Genomic DNA, 14,173 nt, shown 5'->3' with positions numbered 1-14,173 from the left:
CAATTACGCCACACAGTACTGCAACTTTATTCACATTTGATCATGCGATAGTGTCCATAATTCATATTACATCCCACAGTAGTATCACTTAACCTTATAAACGTTACTCCTCACATTAGAGACCCTTATTCACATTACATCACACTGAATTGCTCCTTATTCACATTACACCACACCCTATTGCTCTTTATTCACATTAGACGACACAGTAATGCCCTTTCTATACGCAACGCCACATAGTAGAGCACCTGAGCACCTTGTGTGGCATTATACACATAATGCCACACATTAGTAATGCATTTATAAACATTCCACACTGCAATGCCTCTTACACATAAGAGACACCTTATTACTGTCCTTATAAACATAATGCGCCTTACACATTATGACAACCTTTATTAATGCCCTTTTACACATAATGTCCTTTACAGTACACATATGCCACACATTAATGCCTTTATACACATAATGACACATAGTGCTCCTACACATTTGCTGCACATTATTAGTGCCCCTATAACATAATGAAACACATACAGTAGTACCCTGTTACAGATATGCTGCACATTATTAATGCCCTTATACACATAATGACACACATAGTGCCCCTTACACATATGTTGCACATTATTAATGCATTTTTACATGACACATATAATGCTCCTTACACATATTCTGAACACTACTGCACAACCAACCCACTCACATGCACACAGCACTCACACTACCACTAACACTGTGATCTCTGCCTCTGCTTGGATACAGATGTGTCCTCATAAATCTTGCCTCAATGCTAAAGTCGGGCACACCTTTTTTTTTTATAAAAACGCATCTTATTTGCATTGCTATGTCGCTAGGATGCACAAGCAGCTTCTGCTGATTAAAATGATATGCAGCATGCCTATATACTGTGTGAGACTGTGGCTGTATCTGCATATGAAATGCTACACACAGAATATAGGCATGCTGCATATCATTTTAATCAGCAGAAGCTGCTGATGCCCTAGGCATATCAAATGTCATAGGCAATTGCCTAGTTTGCCTATGCCTATGGCCGGCTCTGCAGGGACAATTAGTGGTGTTACAAACATATAATAGTAAACCAACATATAGTACTGTTATTCAATAAAATAAAGAACATATTTGTTGAGGCCATTACTCATAAGTCTTAAAACCTCCAGGCAGTAGGGGCTTATATAACTGTCAGGAGATTGCAGGATATAGCTGGAGAATTAATGCAGGATAACTCCAATATGGCAGAGAGATAATACTAACACACTTTAAGTAATATCAGGATTCTCCAAAGGGGCCTAATATGTTATCCCGGCTGTCGGGATCCTGGCGCCCCGCATACCGGAGCTGGGATCCCGCTGGAATGCCGGAAGTGGGGCGAGTGCAAAAGAGCCCCTTGCGGGCACGGTGGTGTGCTATGTGTGCCATGCTATTTATTCTCCCTCCAGGGGTGTCATGGACACCCCAAGATGGTGAATAGTTGTCGGTATCCTGGCCCTGGTATGCTGAGCGCCGGGATCCCGACAGCCGGGATATCGAATGCTTCCCCTCCAAAGACTATGAGCAAATGGTAATAAGAATCCTTCTGGGGAGTAATATGCAGGTAGTAATGTTGATAACATAAGTCATAGCATAAGCTACACAATGCAATCTCAGAAGGTATTCACAGCAAGGGAGGTATGTTTGGAGAGCACAGCAACTACTAATGAAGCAGCAATAGTTGTATTCAATAGTTCATTCAAGGGAGATGATCACAGTTCCAAACAGCAACTACTAATGAAGCAGCAGTGATAAGGTATCTTGCTTCATATAAGCCACTGGTAGTAATATACAAAGATACAGACACTTAGCTGAAAGAAATAGGGCTGGCAGCATGGTCAGGGCATCAACAACGAGATTCCATAAAATCAGCAGTCAGGAACAGGGCCTCAAATAACAAGGCTCCAGAAAGAAACTTTCACCAGAAATGAAGCACAGGACACCCTGCTGCACAGAGACCAGCCCATGATTACTTAATGCAGCCACAGCTGAGCAGCTGCACGTACGAGCACAGCATCCCAGCTGCTTAGTAACAGCCTGGACCAGAAGATACTGCTGCTACTCTGAATCCCAGTTTGCTATCAACCATGGTACCATTAATCAACGCAGTAGGTCTGATGCGGCATCCTGCTTGCCTGTCAACGGCCGGGACCAGAACTGACGGGGAACTGAATCTGCAGTTTATAAACCACAAGTGCGAGTTCTTGGATGGCACCTGGAAATGGCTTCCAGCACTTGAGTCAGTCAACGGTTGGCGTACGAGTCCCCAGTGATGGTGCACTGCTGCATGAGTGGTACAGTAGCTACATGACCAGTCTTGGCCACAAAAACTGCCACCATCTGCTTGACCTTGCTGCACTCACATCAGAACTTGTGGCAAGGCACTTCCAACTGGGTTCCCCTGGGTCGACTGTTGTTTGGGTTCAGGGTCGAAACTGTAGATCTAGAATTTATAGACACTGATGATTTCCAATACAGAGTTTGAGTGATGACCATTAACCCTGGCCAGCATGTTGCAGCACCAAGTCATCTGGGCCTCATTCTGCTCTCAAGTCAGCTGATTGGGCATCCAGCGTGCAGAAACCTTGCTCAGAGCAAGCTTTTCATGGAGTATCAAGCAGGTGGATCCCAATTAGATGCCTATCTCCTTATCTAACTAGGCCACGATCACCCTGGCATCCATCTCAACTATGGCCTGCGTGGCAGCAACATTGTCCATGGTGATGGCAGACACAAGTCAGCCACAGAGCTCCTTGTCTTCCAGGAATCCATCTCCCACACCAAAATTCTGTAAACCACTCAATCACAGTCATTCAGGACTGTCTTTCCTCCCCAAAAGCAGTTTGCACTGCAGTTGGTCAGAACTGTAATATAATCATGAAAGAGATCATGGCTCTCCAGTGGCATCTGTTGAGCTCCATAATGAGCTGTGAGGGAAGTGAACATGCGGACTTCTTCTGTGTGCAGTGCTACTTATACAGTATACGGTTCTGTGCCTTGACATTTCACCAGAACTTTAGGGTTTAAGTACCTGGCCAAATCATCAAGTTCATTATGATTTAACCCGAGCGCGCCCGAACGTCATCATCCCGCTGTCGGATTCTCGCGAGATTCGTATTCTATATAAGGAGCCGCGCGTCGCCGCCATTTTCACTCGTGCATTGGAGATGATAGCGAGAGGACGTGCAGTGTTCTCTCAGTTTCTGTGTTCAGTGTGCTGCAAATATCTGCTCAGTGTGCTGCAAATATCTGTGCTCAGTGTGCTTGCAAATATCTGTGCTCACTGTGCTGAAAATATCTACGTTCTCTGCCTGAACAACGCTCCATATCTGTGCTGCATTGTAGTATATAGTAGGAGGACAGTGCAGAATGTTGCTGACCACCAGTATTATATAGCAGTACGGTACAGTAGTCCACTGCTCTACCTACCTCTGTGTCATCAAGTATACTATGCATCCATACCTGTGCTGCATTTTAATTGTGCGCAGTATAGAGTAGGAGGGGACAGTGCAGAATGTTGCTGTGACCACCAGTATATATATAGCAGTACGGTACAGTAGTCCACTGCTCTACCTACCTCTGTGTCTTTCAAGTATACTATGCATCCATACCTGTGCTGCATTTTAGTTGTACGCAGTATATAGTAGGAGGGGACAGTGCAGAATGTTGCTGTGACCACCAGTATATATATAGCAGTACGGTACAGTAGTCCACTGCTCTCCATACCTCTGTGTCGTCAAGTATACCATGCATCCATACCTGTGCTGCATTTTAGTTGTGCGCAGTATAGATTAGGAGGGGACAGTGCAGAATGTTGCTGTGACCACCAGTATATATATAGCAGTACGGTACAGTAGTCCACTGCTCTACCTACCTCTGTGTCGTCAAGTATACTATGCATCCATACCTGTGCCTTCATTTTAGTTGTGCGCAGTATATAGTAGGAGGGGACAGTGCAGAATGTTGCTGTGACCACCGGTATATATATAGCAGTACGATACAGTAGTCCACTGCTCTACCTACCTCTGTGTCATCAAGTATACTATGCATCCATACCTGTGCCTTCATTTTAGTTGTGCGCAGTATGTAGTAGGAGGGGACAGTGCAGAATGTTGCTGTGACCACCAGTATATATATAGCGGTACGGTACAGTAGTCCACTGCTCTACCCACCTCTGTGTCGTCAAGTATACTATGCATCCATACCTGTGCTGCATTTTAATTGAGCACAGTATATAGTAGGAGGGGACAGTGCAGAATGTTGCTGTGACCACCACTATATATATATAGCAGTACGGGACAGTAGTCCACTGCTCTACATACCTCTGTGTCGTCAAGTATACTATGCATCCATACCTGTGCTGCATTTTAGTTGTGCGCAGTATATAGTAGGAGGGGACAGTGCAGAATGTTGCTGTGACCACCAGTATATATATATATATAGCAGTATGGTACAGTAGTCCACTGCTCTACCTCTGTGTCATCAAGTATACTACAAAAGTTCAGTAAAATGACCCAAAAATCAAAATTAAAAGCATCTGATGAGAAGCGTAAACTTACAAATATGCCATTTATGACACGGAGTGGCAAGGAACGGCTGAGGCCCTGGCCTATGTTCATGGCTAGTGGTTCAGATTCACATGAGGATGGAAGCACTCATCCTCTCACTAGAAAACTGCAGTGCCACTCCTAGATGGGCCAGGTGTTTGTGTCGGCCACTTGGGTCGCTTAGCTTAGCCATCCAACGACCTTGGTGCACCTCTTTTTTTCTTTGCATCATGTGCTGTTTGGGGACTATTTTTTTAAGTGCCAGCGTGTCTGACACTGCAGTGCCACTCCTAGATGGGCCAGGTGTTTGTGTCGGCCACTTGGGTCGCTTAGCTTAGTCACACAGCTACCTCATTGCACCTCTTTTTTTCTTTGCATCATGTGCTGTTTGGGGACTATTTTTTAAATCTGCCATCCTGTCTGACACTGCAGTGCCACTCCTAGATGGGCCAGGTGTTTGTGTCGGCCACTTGGGTTGTTTAGCTTAGCCACATAGCTACCTCATTGCACCTCTTTTTTTCTTTGCATCATGTGCTGTTTGGGGACTATTTTTTTAAGTGCCAGCCTGTCTGACACTGCAGTGCCACTCCTAGATGGGCCAGGTGTTTGTGTCGGCCACTTGGGTCGCTTAGCTTAGTCACACAGCTACCTCATTGCACCTCTTTTTTTCTTTGCATCATGTGCTGTTTGGGGACTATTTTTTAAATCTGCCATCCTGTCTGACACTGCAGTGCCACTCCTAGATGGGCCAGGAGTTTGTGTCGGCCATTTGGGTCGTTTAGCTTAGCCACACAGCTACCTCATTGCACCTCTTTTTTTCTTTGCATCATGTGCTGTTTGGGGACTATTTTTTAAATCTGCCATCCTGTCTGACACTGCAGTGCCACTCCTAGATGGGCCAGGTGTTTGTGTCGGCCACTTGGGTCGCTTAGCTAAGCCACACAGCTACCTCATTGCACCTCTTTTTTTCTTTGCATCATGTGCTGTTTGGGGACTATTTTTTTAAATCTGCCATCCTGTCTGACACTGCAGTGCCACTCCTAGATGGGCCAGGTGTTTGTGTCGGCCACTTGGGTCGCTGTTGACGGGTCACGTTCCGCTTGACTTGACAACTTTCTCACCAGCAGGTCTTTGAACCTCTGCAGACTTGTGTCTGCCGGAAAGAGAGATCCAACGTAGGTTTTAAAATCTAGGATCGAGCACAGTGGCCAAAATGTAGTGCTTGGATTTCAACATGTTGACCACCAGTGAATCCTGGTTAAGCGAATTAAGGGCTCCATCCACAAGTCCCACATATCTAGCGGAATCGCTCTGTTTTAGCTCCTACTTCAATGTCTCCAGCTTCTTCTGCAAAAGCCTGATGAGGGGAATGACCTGACTCAGGCTGGCAGTGTCTGAACTGACTTCACGTGTGGCAAGTTCAAAGGGTTGCAGAACCTTGCACAACGTTGAAATCATTCTCCACTGCGCTTGAGTCAGGTGCATTCCCCCTCCTTTGCCTATATCATAGGTAGCTGTATTGGCTTGAATGGCCTTTTGCTGCTCCTCCATCCTCTGAAGCATATAGAGGGTTGAATTCCACCTCGTTACCACCTCTTGCTTCAGATGATGGCGGGGCAGGTTCAGGAGTGTTTGCTGGTGCTCCAGTCTTCGGCACGCGGTGGCTGAATGCCGAAAGTGGCCCGCAATTCTTCGGGCCACCGACAGCATCTCTTGCACGCCCCTGTCGTTTTTTTAAATAATTATGCACCACCAAATTCAATGTATGTGCAAAACATGGGACGTGCTGGAATTTGCCCAGATGTAATGCACGCACAATATTGGTGGCGTTGTCCGATGTCACAAATCCCCAGGAGAGTCCAATTGGGATAAGCCATTCTGCGATGATGTTCCTCAGTTTCCGTAAGAGGTTGTCAGCTGTGTGCCTCTTATGGAAAGCGGTGATACAAAGCGTAGCCTGCCTAGGAATGAGTTGGCATTTGCGAGATGCTGCTACTGGTGCCGCCGCTGCTGTTCTTGCTGCGGGAGGCAATAGATCTACCCAGTGGGCTGTCACAGTCATATAGTCCTTAGTCTGCCATGCTCCACTTGTCCACATGTCCGTGGTTAAGTGGACATTGGGTACAACTGCATTTTTTAGGACACTGGTGTCTCTTTTTCTGAGGTCTGTGTACATTCTCGGTATCGCCTGCCTAGAGAAATGGAACCTAGATGGTATTTGGTACCGGGGACACAGTACCTCAAGCAAATCTCTAGTTTCCTGTGAATTAATGGTGGATACCGGAAACACGTTTAACAACGCCAAGGCTGCCAAGGCCTGAGTTATCCGCTTTGCAGCAGGATGACTGCTGTGATATTTCATCTTCCTCGCAAAGGACTGTTGGACAGTCAATTGCTTACTGGAAGTAGTACAAGTGGTCTTCCGACTTCCCCTCTGGGATGACGATCGACTCCCAGCAGCAACAACAGCAGCGCCAGCAGCAGTAGGCGTTACACTCAAGGATGCATCGGAGGAATCCAAGGCAGGAGAGGACTCATCAGACTTGACAGTGACATGGCCTGCAGGACTATTGGCGTTCCTGTCTAAGGAGGAAATTGACACTGAGGGAGTTGGTGGTGTAGTTTGCATGAGCTTGGTTACAAGAGGAAGGGATTTAGTTGTCAGTGTACTGCTTCCGCTGTCACCCAAAGTTTTTGAACTTGTCAATGACTTCTGATGAATGCGCTCCAGGTGACGTATAAGGGAGGATGTTCCTAGGTGGTTAACGTCCTTACCCCTACTTATTACAGCCTGACAAAGGCAACACATGGCTTGACAAATGTTGTCCGCATTTCTGTTAAAATAATTCCACACCGACGAGGTGATTTTTCTTTTGTAATTTGACCAGGCATGTCAATGGCCATATTCGTCCCACGGACAACAGGTGTCTCCCCGGGTGCCTGACTTAAACAAACCACCTCACCATCAGAATCCTCCTTTTCAATTTCCTCCTCAGCGCTAGCAACACCCATATCCTCATCCTGATGTACTTCAACAGTGGCATCTTCAATTTGACTATCAGGAACTGGACTGCGGGTGCTCCTTCCAGCACTTGCAGGGGGTATGCAAATGGTGGAAGGCACCACCTCTTCCCGTCCAGTGTTGGGAAGGTCAGGCATCGCAACCGACACAATTGGACTCTCCTTGGGGATTTGTGATTTAGAAGAACGCACAGTTCTTTGCTGTGCTTTTGCCAGCTTAAGTCTTTTCATTTTTCTAGTGGGAGGATGAGTCTTGAGGAACATAGGAGAGGGCCTCAGCCGTTCCTTGCCACTCCGTGTCGTAAATGGCATATTGGCAAGTTTACGCTTCTCCTCAGATGCTTTAAATTTAGATTTTTGGGTCATTTTACTGAACTTTTGTTTTTTGGATTTTACATGCTCTCTACTATGACATTGGGCATCGGCCTTGGCAGACGACGTTGATGGCGACTAGTGGCAGCAGCTTCAGCATGAGGTGGAAGTGGATCTTGATCTTTCCCTATTTTACCCTCCACATTTTTGTTCTCCATTTTTTAATGTGTGGAATTATATGCCAGTAATATATCAATAGCAATGGCCTACTGTACCGTACTGCTATATATTATTTACTGGTGGTCAGCAAAATTATGCACTGTCCTCCTACTACTGCGCACAACAACTAAAATGCACCACAGGTATGGATGGATATCATACAATAGAAAAAGAGAGAGAAAATATTCTTAGTGTAACACTGTGGGGTCTGGGTGGAATACACTTTAAGATATATGATGTTGCACTCACATTTTATAAGATGCTTCTGATGAAGGACTTCTAAGTCCGAAACGCGTAAAGCAGGTGGATTTCTTTGGACTCTGGACTTTTGGACTTACCTCTGGAAACATCTTGGGAACGGTGATATCTTCCTTTGACGGTTGGACCGGCTGGTTCCGAATCTATCTGTCGTGAGAATCATCTTACCCTATTGAGGAGGTTCTATATGCTTTGTTATGTTTTATTTAATGTGAGTGCAATTCTGTAATAAATTCAGTTTTAGTTTTTAACCAACAGTGTTGCACTAAATATTTCTCTTTATTTGAGCCACACATTTGGCGGAGAAGGAGAAACAGACATATGGAGGATGATGGGCATATTTAATTATTATAAAATGTGAGTGCAACATCATATATCTTAAAGTGTATTCCACCCAGACCCCACAGTGTTACACTAAGAATATTTTCCTCCTATTTTGAGGCCAATACTTGGAGTGAACCCCTGGAGAGAAGGACGACATTCTTGGAAGAAATCTTCTATCCCCAGCAAGGGAAATTTAAAGGGACTGTATTGTATTTTCTACCATATCTGCGCCACAGGGTCTCTCTCTTTTTCTATTGTATGCATTGGTTATGGTGTGGTGAGCCATTTTGAGTTGACCTGGGCTGCACTTGTGGTGTTTGCGCAATTGGCTTCTTTGGTGTTTTCCTGTCTTCCATGGATGGATATCATACTTGACGACACAGAGGTAGGTAGAGCAGTGGACTACTGTACCGTACTGCTATATATTATATACTGGTGGTCAGCAAAATTATGCACTGTCCTCCTACTACTGCGCACAACAACTAAAATGCACCACAGGTATGGATGGATAGTATACTTGACGACACAGAGGTAGGTAGAGCAGTGGACTACTGTACCGTACTGCTATATATTATATACTGGTGGTCAGCAAAATTATGCACTGTCCTCCTACTACTGCGCACAACAACTAAAATGCACCACAGGTATGGATGGATAGTATACTTGACGAAACAGAGGTAGGTAGAGCAGTGGACTACTGTACCGTACTGCTATATATTATATACTGGTGGTCAGCAAAATTATGCACTGTCCTCCTACTACTGCGCACAACAACTAAAATGCACCACAGGTATGGATGGATAGTATACTTGACCACACAGAGGTAGGTAGAGCAGTGGACTACTGTACCGTACTGCTATATATTATATATTGGTGGTCAGCAAAATTATGCTCTGTCATCCTACTACTGCGCACAACAACTAAAATGCACCACAGGTATGGATGGATAGTATACTTGACGACACAGAAGTAGGTAGAGTAGTGGACTACTGTACCGTACTGCTATATATTATATACTGGTGGTCAGCAAAATTATGCACTGTCCTACTACTACTGCGCATAACAACTAAAATGCACCACAGGTATGGATGGATAGTATACTTGACCACACAGTGGTAGGTAGAGCAGTGGACTACTGTACCGTACTGATATAATACTGGTGGTCACTGGTCAGCAAAATTCTGCACTGTCCTCCTACTATATACTACAATGCAGCACAGATATGGAGCGTTTTTCAGGCAGAGAACGTATAATACTGGCGGTCACTGGTCAGCAAAACTCTGCACTATCCTCCTACTATATAATACTGGTGGTCCCCAGTCCCCACAATAAAGCACACTGAGCACAGATATTTGCAAGCACACTGAGCACAGATATTTGCAGCACACTGAGCACAGATATTTGCAGCACACTGAACACAACTGAGAGAACGCTGCACACGTCCTCTCCCTATCATCTCCAATGCACGAGTGAAAATGGCGGCGACGCGCAGCTCCTTATATAGAATAAGAATCTCGCGAGAATCCGACAGCGGGATGATGACGTTCGGGCGCGCTCGGGTTAACCGAGCAAGGTGGGAGGATCCGAGTCTGCCTCGGACCCGTGTAAAATGGGTGAAGTTCGGCGGGTTCGGATTCCGAGGAACCGAACCCGCTCATCTCTAATATATACCTTGACAAAGGGGCTGGTAAGCCTCGAAACGTTGGATTCCGTTCTGATGTGAAATACACTTGTGTTTTTCGAAGTCTCTGAGTGCCGCTGATTTGCCTATATTGGAATATATATTGTGTTTATATATATATTTATATATATTTATATTCTATATATATATATATATATATATATATATTCACTATGCACACATGAAATATATACATACTGTATATATATATATATATATATATATATAGAAACATGTATATGCACGAAAGGAAAGTCCTCACTCTCTCACTGACTGACTCATCACTAATTCTCTTACTTCTCGATATGTTAGGAACCTAAGTATTCTTCAGGTGGGAAATAGGAAAACACTGTAATTAGAATTTTAATAAACTCCCCTAAGGGGATGAACATGGGGTTGACATAATGACATCATTACCAATGCGTGTCTTGCGTTGCGTGAACGATAAAGCCCAAACGGACAATCGGATCAAAATTTGGATTGCACCTCCAGTGTGTAGAATTTAATAAACTACAACAATGGTCCTGTCACTTTTTACCATATCTGCTACGGGTGCACCTCGCAGAGATGGCCCTAACTATTTTGATGCCCTAGGCAATACTCTGTCTGGTGCCCACCTCCCCCCCTCAGTGGAGATAGTAGGTGTATGGGAGAGGGTGACAGGGGATGCAGGGGTGACAGGGAGATAGTGAGTGCCATGGTGAGAGGGTGACAGGGAGATAGAGTACAGAGATAGTTTGTGGTTGACTGGGGAGGCAGAGGAGATAAGGAGATAGTGGGTGACTGGGATAGGGTGATAGAGGGTGACAGGGAGATAGTGGGTGACAAAGAGACATTGGGTTACAGGAAGAGGGCAGAGGGGTAACTAGGGCTAACCACTTAACTGACGATTTTGTTCCCCAAAAACCGCTCAGAAATTGTTGGGGTTTTTTAAGAGTGAATAAGGTGAAGAACATGAATTTAACCCTATCCAAAATGATTTTAGTTAAAAAAATAAAATATTTAAAAAAAAAAATAATAATATATTTTTTACATTGAAACATCACGACCATCGAACATCGGTAACATCACGACCATCGTGACTTTAGTTTTTAGAGCCCGGACAGCTGCCAGATACACAGGGGGGAAAGGGGTCTGGGGGTGGCTTGGGGGTGATGATTTACACTTACCAGCTATTGTCTGCATCCGCTGGGGGATCCTGACGTGCTGACCGATCAGCAATGATCCGCAGCACAGCAACACTGGGGGCTGGAAGGCAGAGGGACCTTCCGGTTCCTCTGACAGCAGCAGCGGAAGGGAAGTTTTCCTTCCCTGCCGCTGCTAACACAGTTTATCTAGCTAGTCACATCCTGTGCGACCAGGTCAGATAAAGCCATGAGCCAAACACGGCTCGCCGCCCCCTCAGTCCGACGGCGGAGGAGGAGCAGTGAAGAGATCATGAAGAAAGAAGATGCCAAGGAAGTCCTGGATGGGCAGCGGCCATTAAAAAGAGCTTAAAGGCTGCTGCTCACCAGATGAAGACGCTGGAAGCCCTGGGGAGGCGGCGGCCTTGAAAAAGAGCTTAAAGGCCGCCGCCAGCAGGTGAAGATTCTGAATAATAAAACTTTTTTTCTGCAGCGGGGTACACTGGGTTCCACATGGATAACATCGGGGTGTATAGTAGTATCTTGATCCGAGGCACCAACAGACTAAAAGCTTTGAATGTTCCCAAGATGCTCATCGCCGCCACCTCTATAGCCCCGCCTCTATGCACAGGAGCTCAGTTTGTAAGTTGGTCTCTTCAGTGCAGCAGGGGCAAACGCAGGATTTGTGAACAGGGGTTTCCAAAGAGGAGGTGGAGCCAAGCACAAGGGGGCAGAGACTGAGGTAGTATGCACTCAGTAATCTGTGGCGGTGCCTTCCAACAGTAATGCAATGTACAGTATAGAAATTATGGCACTCACGGACTCTTTGTCACCCAGAAATGAAGACTCACAGGCACCTGCAGGCTACTCCGATGTTTCGTTTTATTATAACCTTTGTCAGGATATACCTGACAAATGTTATTATACAGTAAAATGTTGGAGGAGCCTGCGGGCGCCTGTGAGTCTTCATTTCTGGGTGACGAAGAGTCCGTGAGTGCAACCATTTCTATACTGTATACATAAGATAGGAGGTGGAAAATATAGCAGCAGAGGGTTCAGGTTCTGGGGGTTCCTTACCCACCACTCAGTCTGTAGCAACGGGGGCACATCACGACCCGCCTTGGGCTACTTTCAATAATTTACTGACTATGCTGGTAACTAGACTTACGCCACCTATGGGACCTCGCGTGCCTTTACAGCCACATATCGTCCCTGCGGTTAATCCGCCATGGACAGATCTCCTGTACACTCAGTTACAGCAATTGAATCACTCATTGACTAAACAAAAATCTAACCCTTACCCGCCTAAGACCAAGGGGTCCTCTAAATGGGCCATTACTTCCTCACAATCCACTCATGTTTCAGATACCTCGTCCGATGAGGATGGCGTTTATACTGACCCCTCAGACACTGATCCAGATGCTTCTGATGGAGGTCTGTTTCACAGTTGGATGTACCTGACCGATTAGAGGCTATCAGGTTGATTCTTCAAATTGATGATGACCCAGAACCTGTTGTTGTCTCCAAGAAACCTGACAGATTCAAACGTCAAAAGGTTACCAAATTAATTTTGCCTCATTCTGACCATTTGGTTGATATACGTCAGGAATCCTGGGAGAATCCAGGAAAGAAATTCACACCTCACAAGAAGATGCTAGCTCGCTACCCCCTCGCTGCGGAGTTAAGTAAAAATTGGGAAACGCCACTGCCGGTGGATTCGCAAGTCGCTCGGCTTGTGGTGTCCTCTGCTCTGCCTGTCACTATCGTTACTTCTCTGAAGGAACTGACGGATAAGCGTGTGGAGGGTTGCTTAAAGTCTATATATACCCTTGTGGGAGCTGTGCATCGGCCCACTATTGCAACTACTTGGGCTGCATAAGCTATTGAAGTGTGGGCTCAGGAGGTGGAAGCAGAGCTGCCGTCCAATTTTTCTGATAATGCTAGACAATGTCTTTCGTATATTGTCACAGCCTCTCATTACATTAAAGAGGTGGCTTCTGATGTCGGTGTTCTGGCGGTCAAGGCTTCTACTACGTCTGTTCTGGCTCGCCGGATTCTCTGGTTACGGTCCTGGTCTGAAACCTTGGAGGTGCTCCCCTTTAAGGGGAACATCCTTTTTGTTGAAGATCTCAACAAGAGTGTTGCTGATTTAGCTTCCACTAAGACGGCCCTTCTACCTAGTACTGCTCCTTCGGCTCCCATGGTTAAGAGTACTTCCTTTCATTCCTTTCGACCTCCAGGTAAAGCAAAGGGCCAGGCGTACCCGAAACAGGCTTGCACTTCCAAAACCAATAAGCCCAAACCTAAATGTGCCTGGGCTGCCCGTCGGCCTGCTTCCAAATCAGACAAGCCTGCTGCATGATGGGGCAGGTCTCCCCCTGGGGAATCCCAGGGTGGAAGGCCGACTTCTACGGTTTACCCAAGTATGGTTGAAGACCACTTCAGACGCCTGGGTAAGGGAAGTCATCACCCACGGATACGCCATATCCTTCAAGAAACGTCCCCCTCATCAATTTTGCCTGACAAACATCCCTTTGGATCAGGTAAAGGCAAAACTCTTCATTTGGTGGTACAGTCCCTCCTGGACACAGGAGTGGTAGTGCCGGCTACTCTGGATCAGAGAGGCAGGGGGAACT

At 45.8% G+C, this 14,173-nt stretch overlaps 1 protein-coding gene across 1 annotated transcript in view; it reads left to right on the top strand.

Moving 5' to 3' along the window:
* The window catches only part of LOC135006728 (keratin, type II cytoskeletal cochleal-like), a 41,123-nt gene that overhangs the window by 510 nt on the left and 26,440 nt on the right, over positions 1 to 14,173 (top strand). The gene's annotated exons all lie outside the window — the stretch shown is intronic.

Source organism: Pseudophryne corroboree, chromosome 2 (genome assembly GCF_028390025.1).
Source record: "Pseudophryne corroboree isolate aPseCor3 chromosome 2, aPseCor3.hap2, whole genome shotgun sequence".
NCBI lineage: Eukaryota > Metazoa > Chordata > Amphibia > Anura > Myobatrachidae > Pseudophryne > Pseudophryne corroboree.
The sequence above is the reverse complement of the archived record's forward strand: the minus strand, read 5'-3'. Positions and strand labels throughout refer to the sequence as shown.